Raw genomic sequence first — 16,126 nt, 5'->3', positions numbered from 1 at the left:
TCCTGTACTAACTTCCTCCAAACTTTTAATATGGTATCTTGCATATAGTAGGTACTCAATAAACAACCAGGTAAATGAAAGAATGATTTCATAGTCTTTCAGTTCTTTGAAAAATGCAAACACGGGGAAATGGACAAAGTGAATACAATTTCAGTAGCTAGAAAAAGATTCTTAAGAAGAAACATTAATGGTTAGGAACACAAAGTATACTTATTATGTTCACACACCAAAAATAAACTGTATTTAAAAACTAGTTAAAAATCTTGTGTTCACATCGCCCTCTGGTGTCGGATTCTCCCAGACATCAAAAAAACTTCAAAATTTTAGTTTGGGGAGAATTTACCTCAAAAAAAAAAAAAAAGGCTCTACTTTCATGATGAACGCAACTTGTAGCACTGAATGAGAAGAGTAGTGCCTTTCAATCTTTTTCCAGTTGTTAAGGATTGAATTCTTAACCCCAACAAGGTGTGGAGCCTTCAATATTTTTGCTAAGTATTTGTCTAAGTCATAATCTTACTGTGAGAGTCACTAGAGACCAATAGAATGGGGCTGCTAGCGGTATCAGCTAAACTACAAAACTTTGTATAAAAGGTGTGCTTTAAAACCCCACCAAGATAAGACTTTGCACCAGTAGCTTACAATGAAAGTTTATCTCCTTGCTAAATTTTGTCACGTATCAGAAAAGTTGTCAAGCAGAGAACAAAAGTTACAACACAGCACAATCTATGCATCTGCTGTTAGTTGTAGAAGAGGTGGCCAAGGTGGCTGAAATAAAAACACCATCCTCAGAGTGACTCTTGGTGTCATGAAGAGAACCCTGGAATAAACATCTCAGAAGTAATAAAACCATTTTGGGGGGCTATGGCAGAGACTTCTGTATATCCCTCATATTAAAAATATACAGCTATTGGTCTTCAGAGTAATTTAGTAATTTAAGTTAGAGAGCTGATTTAAGGTTTCTCAAAACTAGGAGGTAATTTGGAGAAGTCTTAGACCCAGAAACACAAACTAGAAACAGATTTTAGCATGATTCCTTTTAAGTTTGTAAGCTGACTGCCACAAAGTACTCTAACCCTCCTCACCATCTTACTTGTCATCAGCATCCTTACTGTCACCATCATGAGTACCAGCATTGTCACCATCATCAGTGTTGCTAAGTATCACACATCTATCATATGCTAGGACTGTGCTCAACTGACATAATTCATAATTCAGCTCATTTGAACCTCATAATAATCTTTATAATATGTCAGTTTTACTGATCTGGAAACTGAGGCTTCATAACTTTCTGCAACTTCTCTATGAGCTGAGGCAGAAACAATTCTAACCCTGCTCATAGGACTCAACCTGTGCTATTAAACTTTCTATTTATTGCCATTAGGTACCAGCCCTTCTTTTAATGACAATGGCTCTGAAGATGGTGCCACGTGGAATGTGGCTCTATTCATTTATTTGCTGCATCCTTCCTTCTAGCTAACTGTGCTGATAGGAAGGCTTGAAAGGGTTAAGTGCTTTAAGGGAACAAAGCCAAAGAGATCAATCTTGGGTGGACAAGGAGCCATGAGGGAGTAAGAAATACATTGTCTGCTAGAGTCTCTTTTACTTTGTCTCTGAACAAATGGCAACAAAATAAAGAATACCAAACTTCAGGGTGTCAAATCAATTTACTTATACTATATTTGGCAAGCATTTGTCACATTGTTGTTAGCACTGCACTAGGTGCTAAACAAAATATTTACCTACCAGAGAAATGCAAGCCCACATCCCATCCTTGGAAAGTAAACATTCACCGTGCAATATTCATAGAGTAACTCACTGGATGTTTTAATCAAATCTTTGATCTCATCTGAGTCTAGTCTTGAACACTTGGGGATGCACACACTCACCTACCCCTCTCAACACAGTTCTGAAAACAAAGGTCCAAGAATGCCAGGAATCCACAAATTTTATTAGTCAAAAGACTTTCAAAAATACATGCAACAATTAAAAAAAAAATACAACTGACTTTAAGAAATGCACACATATAGGACTTATAGAGGTTATTCCCACATCTCACCATCTTCATTCCTGGCAATGCATGCTGTGTTACCTATGAATAGTCTCTTTTTGGCTACAAATGTGTCCCATCTTCCATCTGTTCTTCTAGCAATACTGCTGGCCTCCTGCCACTGGAGCGGCATCAGCCTTCATGATGTCACTTGACTAGGTTTTCTCTGGTCCCCATTTGTTTTACTCTCCAGGCGAGATCAGGCAAGTATACTTTTCTGTTGCTTTTTGACCAGGTTGTAATTGGGGTTCCATATTAGCAAACATTTATGTTTCTGCTCTATTTACCAAAGTTTGTAGCCTACTTAGCTCGGGTCAAACAGAGAATCTAAAGTTCCTCAAGAAATCACTGGCTGAGCCATCAGAGGATTCAGCACAGGGCCTGAAGTTTCCTTTTATAACCAAATATCATTTAGAAGTGTGTCTATTAAAGATACTTCTCCCTGAATGCTTTCATCATTTTTCTGATTTTTGCTTTCCCTTCTTTCATTTCTTTAAGAAATAATTGATCCAGTACCTGCTCCGTTTCAGACACTGTGCTAGACCCACGGATCTCTCGCCCCCTTGAGCTGAAAGCTGGGTTTCCCCCAACCTTCCCTCTTCAAGGATCTCACTGTAAGTAGTTGTTCAGGCTGCCCAGCCCACTGGTTCAGAGGTTGCTAAGTTTCCAAGTCAGCTTTGTTCCTTGCTAAGGGTTTGTCCTTGGGAAAGTTACTTAACCTCTCACTAGTTTCCTTATCTCTGAAGGACATGTCCAACAAAGGGTGCCTATCATTTCTGAATTGTATTATGGTGATTTCTATTTCTATTTCCATCTTCCCAGTAGGACAGTTGTGTGTTGTGCATACGTGCTCAGTCCTGTCCAACTCCTTGCGACCCTATGGACTGTAGCCCACCAGGCTCTTCTGTCCACGGGATTTCCCAGGCAAGAATACTGGAGTGGGTTGCCATTTCCTTCTCCAGGGGATCTTCCCCACCCAGGGATGGAACCTGCATCTCCTGTGTCTCCTACATTGGCAGGCAGAGTCTTTACCACAGCGCCACCTAGGAAGTGTATTAAACTCATTCTGTAAAATTATAAAGGAGTAAACAAATAGAAGGTGGTGTGAGTGAGTGAAAGTCGCTCAGTTGTGTCTGACTCTTTGCAACCTCATGGACTATACAGTCCATGGAATTCTCCAGGCCAGAATACTGGAGTGGGGAGCCTTTCTATCTAATAGGGCTTCCTAGGTGGCGCTAGCGGTCAAGAACCTGCCTGCCAATGCAGGAGACACTGGAGCCTGGGGTTTGATCCCTGGGTCGGGAAGATCTCCTGGAGGAGGGCATGGCAACCCACTCCAGTATTCTTGTCTGGAGAATCCCATGGACAGAGGAGCCTGGCGGGTACAGCCCATGGGGTTGCAAAGAGTCGGGCACGACTGAAGTGACTTAGCACAGCACGCACATTACTATCTAACACAGGATTTGGGGCTTCCCTGGTGGCTCAGTGGTAAAGAATCCACCTGCCAATGCAGGAGACACGGGTTCCATCCCTGATCGGCGAAGATCCCACGTGCCTCGTAGGAGCTAAGCCCGGGCGCCACAACTCTTCAGTCTGTGCTCTAGAGGCCCAGAGTCACAACAAAAGAAGCCACCACAATGAGAAGCAACTACAGAGTAGCCCCCGCTCGCTGCCACTAGAGGAAAGCCTGCAGAGCAAAGAAGACCCAGCACAGCCAAAGGGGGGGGAAATACACAGAGTTTGATACAGGTTTTAACATGGAGTTTGTATTAGAGAAAAATGGAAAACATGTGTCCAGCCCCTACTGTGTGTCAAACATGGCTGCATTCTTTCCATATATATTTTGGTTAACCTCAAAAACGCTCAGTGAGATCAAAATAACAACAGCTTTCTTTATTGTGTGATTATTTAATAACACTGAGTTGGCCAAAAAGCTTGTTCAGGTTTTTCCATAACATCTACATGCATGTGATATTTCATATATATGTAGGTTTTTATGATGATTCCATTTTGTGACGAAATGAAAAGAAGGAGATGAAGCTCAGGCATTCACTTAGCCAAGAAAACTCACCCAGTGAGTGACAGAAGCGGAGTATGACCCCAGGACCTCTGCTGCCAGAGGCTGTAACTCTCCCTGCTACAAAACATACTTCTCCTGAATGGGAAAAGGAAATAAGGTAGGCCCAGATTAGGCTGAATAAAAGAAAATAATACCAACCTGATAAAACATTGATCCTGACAGGCAAAATGTTCTAACTGGCAAAAAGACTAATGTCATGTATACAGTGTTTTCTGTCTCAAAAGTGAAAGTGTTAGTCGCACAGCTGGGTTGGACTCTTTGTGACCCCATGGACTGTAGCTCACCAGGCTCCTCTGTCCATGGGATTTCCCAGGCAACAATACTGGTGTGGGCTGCCATTTCCTCCTCCAGGAGATTTTCCCAACCCAGAGATCGAACCTAGGTCCCCTGCATTGCAGGTAGATTCTTTACTGTCTGAGCCACAAGGGAAGCTCATTCTACCCCAAAGAGTTTAGTATTTGTGCAAATGTAAATTGCAGAATATCAAAGCCAACTTTTAAAATAATTCCTTGTTTAAAGTTCTTAATTTTCATTGTGTTCTCTTTTGCCTGATAGTAGAACAAGAATTGGATCAAATTTGATAGATTTATTAATTGTAGAAGTATCACTTGGAACATTACACCATTAATTTACCTTTTTAGCTGACAACCGGCCTGTGTGAAGAGGTGTGTAGTACACTTTTGATGAAGTAAAAACACCTAGTCTTTACCCATTACTTTGGAGATCTTTGAGAGCCATCAAATGCTAATCAGCAGACAAACACTGGCCTAATTCCAAAAATTGTATACTTATCAAAAAAACAAAATAGGCGCACACACACACAAACACCATTCTGCCTTCTTTCATGGCATACCTGTGTATATAAAATTCTGAATATTTTCCTTCAACAGCCTAATTTAACCTAAAATTCATTCTTCACCCTAGTCAGAAGGCTTTGGATTATTAGTAATAATTATCAGTATGACTTTGCAAAGGAAACCTAATCTAAGAACCCCTAAAACAAGTTTCATGGAATTGATACATTTTATAGTCCTGTGACCTCATTTCATTCATTTCTAGCACAAACATATCACTTTAAAGCTTCCCAAATCCTAGTTCACACATAACCTCATTTAGTCCTCTTACCTATCTGTGAGATCCACAATGTTAGTTTTCTAGATTCGGCAATAAACATTCTGAGAGGTTATTTACATTGTCTTGGAACATAGCAACCCGTAAGTGGCAAAGACAACTCCAAGATAATGACCCCAATCCCATCAGAGTTCCCCCATCTGTCTCAGCAAACCCTTCACGCTTCTACCCAACTCTCAAGACTATGTGATAAAATAAAATAACAGCAGTGAAGTATACCTCTTTGTCACAGTGCTGGTTCCTCACGAGATCATCGTAGGGTCGTTCCTCTGCAGGGTGCTTTATATCATCACATGGGTGTCCTGCAAGGCCCACTCCCTGTTCCCTCCCCCTGCCCCCCGCCGCCCCCAGCAGTACAGTTTCTCTTTGATTTCTCCAGATACGCCTGATACAGGAATGCAGAGGAACTGGACCTTTGGGTGCAACCATTGCACTTTTTTCTAAACTAGATATTACGATTTTGTTAAACATTTTATAGACGTTTAATACTCAAATATGAGTAGCCTCTTTCCCATTCTGGTTCTACAATAAGCAATCCGGGTGACTGGGCAAATTAGTCAATCTTTTTAAGCCTCCATTTACTGATTTTTACAGTGAGAGAAATGGATCACTTGAGGCAAAGAGTCTATTCAACCCCCCCGATATTATTAGTCTTTGAAAGTATATTTGTTAAAATTCAAGGAACAGGAGTGTTCAGGGGGCCAAAAAATACAATTAAGGAGAAGAGTCCAGTAAACATTTACCCTTATTTTGTGTACTATGTTGCTTAATCCATCAACCCCATTTTGCTTCAATTTCTTGCAGCTGAACTAGAAAGGGGATTGGATAAAGATTATATCTATGATGTTGGTAACCCATACTTTGAATAAGAAATACTACTGAGACAGAGTGATGACTTAAAAATAAGAAAAACTTAAATTTGTGAATTCGAAGAGGACTGTATTGGGATTAATTATTGATTTATAACTATAGTTTAGAAATGAAGAGACTTTTTTGAGGCAGAAGGTAAAGCTGAAATTTATCATACATAATGGACCCTCAATTTCCCTGTAAATGTGTATCCTTGATCAAGGCCTGCTCCAAACAGGTTACTGGTATCATGCTTTTTAATTCACATTACCTGGACAGGAAAGAAATGGCCATTCTGTGATACCAAAATGCCAAAGTACTCTAAGTTGACTGGCCTTATTTTTTATTTTTACTTTTATTCAGAATTAGCAGAATATGGAAAATACAGAAAACAGTCAAATGTTTTTCCAACTGCAGAAGCAAACACTTTCCTAGTAATTTCAAGTAATTTAAAATGTGGTCTTGCTTCTCTAGCTCTTTTATTTTTTTACTATCAGTACCAAACCAAGAGTCTGAATATTAATAGAACAATTTATATAGGCTGTTTTCCACCTTAATGCAGATATTCCAAATTACTTCCACATTGTGCTCTATCAAAACACACAGGCCCCTCTAAGTTTTTCTGCAGTGTGTGCTTAGGGTACACAGGTAAGTTCATGAACTTTTGGCAAATTCACAACTTCCTCTTCCCTACGGGGAACAGAAGTTGTCCCTGGATTGATAAAGAGATAGGATCTAGGAGGATTCTGTAGGATCAGCCAGCTTTTTCAAACTCAGTTTAATCAAGTGTTGTTATTGTGGGGAGGGGTGATCCCATTTGGTAAGAAGAGCAAGCCCACGAGAGGACAAAGTGTGATTTGCAAACTAGAAATAGTCACGAAATGTAACACAGGAGCATTGTCTGCTAGGCTGCACCCCACATTCTCGGACACAAGGACAGACCAGGACAGTGACACATTCAATTATGTCTATGCTTATGTGGTGGCAATCTTCAGTTGCCTATTTTCAAAATAGGAAGGTTCTGCTTAAATCAAATGTGCCATCCAGCCTTTTTTATTTTGAACAGGTCCACACTCTTTATTCCAGGCTTTTCTGTTCCCAGCACTCCACAGAACAGGGGAGCAGGCAACAGACATCCAACCACAGTCTGTTTGCAGGGGACTTGCAAAGCTAAGGTGTCTAAATATGCTTTGCGCTGTGATGCCGTCACTTAAGGATCCATCAACTGCTCTCTGTAGCGAACTACTGTTTGGCAACTGATGCCAACCCTGTGCAGTGGGGCAAAGAGATGCTGCCACCCAATGCCCCCCATTGTTTGTCGAGTTTCTCCGATTCCCTAAGACCTGTACCAATGGCACCTGTTAAAGCTGCTTCTGCTAAGCTGTTCTGCATTTGTCTGGCTGGATTTGGACTTCCTGGCTCTCTGGCTAAAACACAAAGTGATTAGAAAGCCCAGTGTTTGGCAACAAGCACGATGGGGAGGACGCTTCAGGTAGGTCTAAAGGAGCAGGATGTGTTTTTCAGAACTCAGGGCAGGGAGCGCCCTGCTAGAGACCTTGCTGGGGGATCATGACGCTCTCCGTTGCTGTCAGCTGTTTCACAGCAGCTGTTTCATGTAATTCCAAATGATCCACTTGGATGAAGTTGTCATTCTTGCTCTAATCTTTCATTTAGTCAAACACATAGCTGAGCAACGTTAATTTGAATGTTATTTGAGTTCCAAAAAAGTTTCCAATGTCTGTATTTTCCATGTCGACACCAGGTAAAAATCATTACTGAGAAATAGAAGTTGTGCAAAAGAGAACATGAGATAACATCAGTATTTTCTATTAAAGTCAGTTAGATGCTGATGGGGATGGACATATACACACTGCTATATTTAGAACAGATAACCAACAAGGACCTACTGTATAGCACAGGACAGTCTGCTCAATGTAACAACCTAAATGGGTAAAGGATTTGAGAAAGAACAGATACAGGTATATGTATAACTGAATCACTTTGTGGTACACCTGAAACTAACCCAAGATTGTTAATCAGCTCTACTCCAGTATCAAATCAAAAGTTAAAAAAAAAAAATGCTGATGTATAAATAGAAGTGTACCAAAACAAACAAGCAAACAAAAAGTAGAATGAAGTTAACAGAATACCTTTTTCTATTGCTAACCTGTCTTCCTCATTGCTTAATTTAAATTGCACCCTTCTGCTGAGGAGGACTTTCTATGTTAAACTCAAAGAGCTAGGAGAGAAACATTTAACATGCTTTAAACATTGGAAAATAGCAGAACGCTCATATAATACAAAGGTGAACACAAATCAATCATTTTTTTCCCCTTTCTTTCCTTCCTTCCTCCCTCTTTCTCCCTCCCTTCTTACCTTCCTAACACCACCGATTATCATCAACCACGGGCTGCAGAGTAGCCGGTTTACAAGGCAAAAAAGCCTGGCCTGCTCTCCCGCGAGTCTGCAATTCTCTTGCGGACAATAGAGGGCGCTGATGCTTCTGGTCTGGCAGAGGCAGCGCCTCCGCAAGAACAAAATTGCACCTCTGCCCGAGGCTTGCCTTCCAGCTTGCCTACCTCTCCTCTGGAACCACACTCTCTTTGCTGTAGACGTTCTCTCTCTCCCAAGAAAGCTGCCTTTATTCTTCCTCTATTAGTCTATATTCTACGGTCTCCTTTTCAAAGCACTGCTTTAAAAAGCTGTTATTCCGTAATAGCTTGTGATCTTTTTTTTTTTAAAATATATCTAGGCTTTTCTGATTATTAATAGCTGTTCTCAAAGCATTTCTTCTTACCTTACTGTTCTTCTCCTAACCCCATCTAAATGCAATTCATTCAGAAAAGATACTACTGCTGGCATCTCGGCTTAAAGAAAAAAAAAAAAAGAAGGCTCTAGAAGCTATGACCCTTGAGTCTATGTCCCAAAAGCCTACTGTTTGGTGACAGAATAGCTACTGAAGGTCACAGATTGATAAATTGATAGATACCAGGCTACCCCCCCGCTCCCCCCCACCCCCCGCCCAGAAGAACACATTGCAGATACAGTTCTTTACCAAAGAGAGCTATTTACTTTTTTTAAAAAAGCTCAGAGCCATAACAATTTAAACTGTTTCACTTGAATCAAATGAGATGCATCATCCATTTCCCTGATGTGCTTTCAGTAAAGAGGAAAAGCATTCGTATAAAATACCTTCGGAGAGTGCTCTGTGTTTAACCATTTTCTCCCCATAAAAGCTCAAATCACCTAATCAGAAAACACTCTATCATTTTACACTGAATGGTTCGTAAGAACATAAAACTCCATTTAGCACCACTACTCGCTCTCATCATCTACCCTTTTAAAATGCTTACCCATCTTTCTCATTGCTATTCAAAGAAACAGATTTATTTCTCACCCTGGAGTTGGGAATTTTGGCATGCCAGATTGAAAATGTACCCAACGCAAGTAGTGGATGGGTTATTCTTAGTCTCCTTACACGCTTAAGAGAAAATGGGGCAGGGTATGTCTCTAAATCAAATAAAGTTCTTTGGAAAGTCTGACTTCAACTAGATCTACATTAGTGAGGCCCTTGTCGTATTAGAAAAAGAGCTGGAATTGTGAACGATAGGCATTTTAGCTCTATGAAGAGAGGGGAAGGGGCAAAGTCATGGAGATTTTTGAGCCAAGGTGGCAGAATTATCACCATATTCACTGTACATCTGATTTTTTTTTTTTAAATTTTGGTTATGGAAATGAGAAAAATTTCTCCAATGTATTTTTAAAAATTTTATGGGAGTCGAATGCCATGGACAGAGGAGCCTGGTGGGTTACAGTCCATAGGGTCACAAAGTGTTGGACACAGCTGAAACGACTGAGCACACACACACACAGTTGCTTTACAATGCTGTGTTAGTTTCTGCTGTACAGCAAAGTGAATCAGCTATATGCATACGTATATCCTCCCTTTTGGGGGGATTTCCTCCCCATTTAGGTCACCAAAGAGCACTTAGTAGAGTTCCCTGTCTTATACAGTCGGTTCCCATTAGTTATCTATTTTATACATAGTATCAATAGTGTCTGTGTGTGTATCTATCTATCTATCTATCTATCTATGTATTTATCTATCTCAATCCAATCTCCCAATTCATCCCAACCCCCACTTTCCCCCTGGTATCCATATTGTTCTCTAAGTCTGTGTCTCTATTTCTTCTTGGTAAATAAGATTGTATATACCAATTTTTTCCCCAACTTATTTTTGATGTTTATCATTTACAATGGAAAAGGCAGCTACTAACTTCTGATGGAGGTATTTTGCCTCAGTTCAACTGTGCAAACCCTCCTTATTGTTTCTCTCCTGTTTCTTCCAACCATCTTTTATCCTTTCCTCACTTTTCCTTCCCTAGTTAGGCATCCAGACCTGGGAGACACAAGTTACAAGTGTGGCTAAAATGGTTGCTGCCTCTCCTTTTAGAAGGTCAGGGCGAAAATTCTCCCAGCTAGTCACAGCCTAGCCCGTATCCTCTTTCCTCAAAGTTGATGAAATAAAATCAGAATGTCTTTGTAATCTTGTGTTTTAGACTATTTATCATATGAAGAAGAAGACAATTGGGTTAATGATTTTTCTTTTTTTTTTCTTTTTGGAAGAAGCGGTTTCCATGCTCTGTGGCAGCCAACAGCCCCTCTGATTAGAAGGCGACTTCATAAATTACAAACCACCAGAGTGAGAGTCATTATGTAGAATGGGCTCTGCCATCTGGTCGTCCACTCTCTACATGAGAAAGGCCATAATCTTTGCTCTGTGGCTTGGTTACTTCAAGGAACCCTCAGTCACACCGAAAGAAAAGAGATGTATTTTCATTCCACACTCACTTGGCCTTCTAACGCTAGAAAATCTAGGCACTTGGAAAGGCTATGATTCCCACTGAACTGATGAGAAAACTGAGAAAAGCAAGTTCAGTGTTTTATCTCTAAGTAGGCTTTACAAATCAAGTCCAAAGAAAAAGAAAGCAGGATGTGCTCTTTGTTTCAACAGGAAGAGAGTAAGTTCTCTTTTTTTTTTCCTGCTTTCTCTCCATATAAGAAATTTCACATCTACTTCATTTCCATTTTCTGAAAGGTTCTATCAATGCAAGTTACAGGTGCATGTGACAGGAGAGAATAGATTTCTTATTAAACAGGTAGACACTTTGCAACAATTCATCCCAGCTGCCTCTAGGGGAAAAAAATAAAAGTTTTTAGTGAAGTTGATAAAATGCCAGACAGGAACTAATTCTTTACTTTTATGTATGCTTCTTTCCTGAAGCAAACAGGAGAAACACACCTCTCTTTACCTCTGGCAAGCAGTTCAAAATACACTGCCAGAGGTCCTATTCTCTTCAGAAAGAACCACTGGGCATTCAAACTAAAACCAGCAAGTCAAAGAAAGATTTAGCCCTGCATGGATTCAGTATGATGGGGATTACTAATTCAGGCTTTCACATATCTTCATTTATCTATAGCTTCCCTGTATTAGAGTGCTTTAGAAGCAATATAGCATCATGCTCAAGAGCATGGATTCTGAACCAGATTCAGGGTCCTCTGATGCCTCTTATTCACTGTCTGGCCTTGGGCCAGTGATTTAAGATTTCTGTACTTCAGTTTCTCCGTCTATAAAATGAGTTTATAACAATACTAACTTCACTGGATTGCTGGGAGAATTACAAATGAAATTGTTATGATGCTTAGAATAAAACTGTCCAATGACAATCTTTTGTGATCTTTTCACTCAACTGTGGTTTGTTTTTTAAATTTTTATTGGAGTATAGTTGCTTTACAATGTTGTGTTCATTTCTGCTTATAGCAAAGTGAACCAGCTACATGTATACGTGTGTGTGTTAGTCACTCAGTCGTGTCTGACTGTTTGTACCCCATGGACTATAGTCCATCAGGCTCCTCTATCCATGGAATTCTCCAGGCAAGAATACTGGAGTAGGTTGCCATTTCCTTCTCCAGGGGATCTTCCTAACCCAAAGATTGAACCCAGGTCTCCTTCATTGCTGGCAGATGCTTTACCATCTGAGCTACTAGGGATGCCCTATATATATATACATATAGTCCTTCTTTTCCAGATTTCCTTCCCATTTAGGTCACCACGGAGCACTGAGTAGAGATCCCTGTGCTACACAGTAAGTTATTAGTTATCTACTTTATACATAGTATCAATAGTCTGGGCTTCCCTGGTGGCTCAGTGGTAAAGAATCTACCTGCCAATGCAGGAAATGCGAGTTCGATCCCTGGGTCAGTAAGATTCCCTCCCTGGAGAAGGAAATGGCAATCCACTCCAATATTCTTGCCTGGGAAACCCCATGGAGAGAGGATCCTGGTGGGCTCAAGTCCATGGGGTCACAAAAGAGTCAAACACAACTTAGCGACTGAACAACATCAACAACAAATCAGTAGTGTATGCATGTCAATCCTGATCAATTGTGTTTTTATATAAAGACTGAAAAGAAAGGCAAGCTTAAGAACTAGAGGTAAGTTTATACCAAGATGATGTCTTACTTCCATTTCTGGAAATTATGTATTTGTCTTTGGTCTCATAACCTGAGGGCATTACTAAGTAACATAGGCAAACAACTGAAGGCAAAGGGACACACACACAAACACAATATCATTAAAAGTTCCTATGCATGTGTTTCTAGTATAAAGAGTTTAAAACTGCACACCAGCACCCATAGGTATGCTTGCTGCTACTGTTGTTTAGTCGCTAAGTTGTGTCCAACTCTTTGCGACCCCATGGACTGCAGCCCACCAGGCTTCTCTGTCCATGGGATTTCCCAGGCAAGAATACTGGGGTGGGTTGCCATTTCCTTAACCAGAGGATCTTTCTGACCCAGGTATCGAACCAGCATCTCCTGCATTGGCAGGTAGGTTCTTTACCACTGAGCCACCAGGGAAGCATAGACATGCTTCCTTCTTTGCAAAGAGCTATCAATTCAATGAGCTTCCCTGATGGCTCAGCAAGTAAAGAATCCACCTTCAAAGCTAGAGACACAGGAAATGTGGATTCGATCCCTGGGTCAGAAAGATCCCTTGCAGAAGGAAATGGCAACCCACTCCAGTTTCTTGCCTGAAAAACCCCATGGACAGAGTAGCATAGTGGGCTACAGCCCACAAGGTCGAAAAGATTTAGACAGGACTGAGCGATTAAACACATCAATTCAATTGGATGCTTTTAATTAACACTCAGATGTTTGCCTGGTGTATAATATCAGACTTTTCTCATGATCAAAGGAGATTGGTATTTATGAGATATGGCCAAAGAAATTCATCAAAGGATATTTTAAAATTCCATATTAACTATTATCATTGCCTGCCTTCGAAAAAAAATAAAAATAAAAGAGAATATCATGAAAGGAGTTCAACAAACTAATACTACTGTTTACAGGTTTCTTTCTATCTTAAGTCTAAGTTCTATTAAAAAAATTAATCTCAGATGTATGTTGGGCTTTCTACATATTTTATAATAGTTGTGCAAATACAGTAAGTATATTCATATACTGTAGCCCTTTAACAAAGTCTAGAGGTATAGCCTAAATAAACTTAAAGCATACAAAATTTCCTAGTTAAAAAGCAAAGACTCAGTAATCTGGGTTGTAGATTATTCTCTTTCATTCCATGTTCGATGCATGAGACAAAGGCTCAGGGCCGGGGCAATGGGATGACCCAGAGGGATGGGATGGGGAGGCAGGTGGGTGGGGGGTCCAGGAAGGGGAACACATGTAAACTCATGGCTGATTCATGTCAATGTATGGCAAAAACTATTACAATATTGTAAAGTAATTAGCCCCCAACTAAAATAAATAAATTTATTAAAAAAAAAAAAAACCCTACATACAACTAAATAAAATATTCCACAGCTGAAAAAAAAAAAAAAAGCAAAGACTCTTTGGAGATATTAAAGATTATGCATTATGACTCAGGCCAGTACGTAAGAAACCCAGGTTTCAGATATCACAGGAGGGTGGGGATAGGCGTGGGGAGTGGCAGGAAAGATGGCTAGGTGTGCATGTAGTGTCTCCATTTTCTTGAGAGCAGGAATAAAATCAGTCACCAGTGCTCTTGCATGCAACATAAAGCTGGGTTTCCAGGGCCTGCACCCGTTCAGCCATGACTCTTCTCCGTGTTATCCACTCCACGTTGCATTTGGTTATCCTACCATTGTCGCTCGCAGGCCTTGAGTCAGAAACCATGCTGATTTTACTGCCACTTTTTTCTTCCCAAACCATAAGAGCTTTCAAAAGTAACTTAATGGGAAACAGCTAGACATTTTAAAAGAGAAGGAAAAAAATCCTTCCTCCCAAATAGTCTGAAACCCAAGACCAAGAATGAATGTGACCTTGACACAACAGAGTCATTTCTCCAGGGGGTCGAGGCCTCTAGGGAATCTCAAGCCTTCCCTCCGGGGCACACATCCACCTTCACAAACAGACTCCTATCTTGGGATTTATTTTTTTGAGAGATGCACAGAAATATCTCTCACCCCAGAGGCCAGTATCTGGAAGTACTCCCTGATCACTGGATCACTGAAATTGTGTTTTCCCTTCTCTATCCCCTTGCAAAGGGGACAGTCAACTTTTCTTGTTCAAGATTCTCTCGGGGGCATCCTTCCTTCTGGTCCCTGAGTTTAAGTTTACCAAAACTCTTAACAAATCCTCCCCTGAACTCTGTAGGGACAATGAACTGAGCTCTATGTAAGGCCTAATCTATTACTCTGATTATTCAGAGATAATCTTTTAGCCTCTGGGTTGTGTCTAGATACTTGTTTGAGTCCCTAACTTAGAATTTTATCCCTTAATAGCTAAGGCAGCAGACCCAGGAAAAAGAGAAAGAAATCACATGTAGCCATTTTTTCCACATTTTAATCAAGTTGGGTAAAAGATTTGGTGGGAAACTTTGAAAGTAATGGCTCACATGAACTTTCTCTATGATTTGTGGATTTCACTCTCCAATGTTCCTTTCCTATTTCAACTCTATTATAATGGATAATTGAGAACTGACTATACAGATGGGGAATGCATCCATCCATTCATTCAACAAATATTTCAAGATGATGACAGGGACATCAAATTTGCCAACATGTAACAAGGCCTCCTTAAAAGAGGCAGATTATGAGAGAATATGGAAGACAGACAGTATATCTTTTTTCATTTGTATATTTCTGGTACTCCACGCACACATTTACAAAGAACAAAGAAGGAAAAGGGATGAATTAAGGATATTTTTATGTGTTCCAAAGCCATTCATGTCTTTATATTTCCTACTATTTTTTAATGAGGCAGCATATTTTAAAAGTAAACTTTACTTTTTTGAAAGCAGTGAACTGGTGAATTTTTGATGTTTTGTAACTTCTTAAATGATGGTTTTACATTAAGATCTCACTCAGAGTAGTAGGAAATTCCATGACTTGTCTTCAAAGGAGAAATTAATCTGGGAATTTCAAGGCATGATTTTTCTTCATTCTACCTAGACCAGAACTCTAGATCTTAGAGTCCCCTCAAAATCAGGTACTATATCTTATTTTAGGAAAATGGAGCATTTGGTTAAATAAATGACTAAATAAACTGTCAAAATCACTGCATCATGCATCTTTTATACAGTATTTTTTCTCTTGAATTTTTGGTTCTATACATATAGTAACATTGTACTGAAAAACCTGAATGAACTTTCTGGCCAACCCTATTTACTTATTTATTTATTATATAGAAGAGGTTTCCCGGGTGGCTCAGTGTTAAAGAATCCGCCAGCAATGCAGGAGATGTGGGTTCAATCCCAGGGTTGGAAAGATCCACTGGAGGATGAAATGGCAACCCACTCCAGTATTCCTGCCTGGGAAAGCCCATGGACAGAGAAGCCTGGTGGGCTACAGTCCGTGGGGTCACAAAGAGTCAGACAGGACTTAGTGACTAAACAACAATGATACATAACAGTATATTACACTACTGCTGTGAAAATCAAATTCATTTTTAATCAATTTACTTATATTTGCCTCTCATGAT

General features: G+C 40.1%; 1 protein-coding gene across 11 annotated transcripts in view; it reads right to left on the bottom strand.

Annotated features, from left to right (window-relative positions):
• The window catches only part of ESRRG (estrogen related receptor gamma), a 682,819-nt gene that overhangs the window by 258,084 nt on the left and 408,609 nt on the right, over positions 1-16,126 (bottom strand). Inside the window, exon 1 of one of the 11 annotated variants that reach the window (XM_081484975.1) lies at positions 8,484-8,565. The exons of the other annotated variants lie outside the window; for them this stretch is intronic. The gene's annotated coding sequence lies outside the window, so the exon portion shown is untranslated. Of the gene's footprint in view, positions 1-8,483; positions 8,566-16,126 lie in introns of those variants that run through there. 11 annotated transcript variants of the gene reach the window in all.

Source organism: Giraffa tippelskirchi, chromosome 5 (genome assembly GCF_054371585.1).
Source record: "Giraffa tippelskirchi isolate mGirTip1 chromosome 5, T2T-mGirTip1v1.2.pri, whole genome shotgun sequence".
NCBI lineage: Eukaryota > Metazoa > Chordata > Mammalia > Artiodactyla > Giraffidae > Giraffa > Giraffa tippelskirchi.
This window is presented reverse-complemented; position numbering and strand designations above follow the sequence as displayed.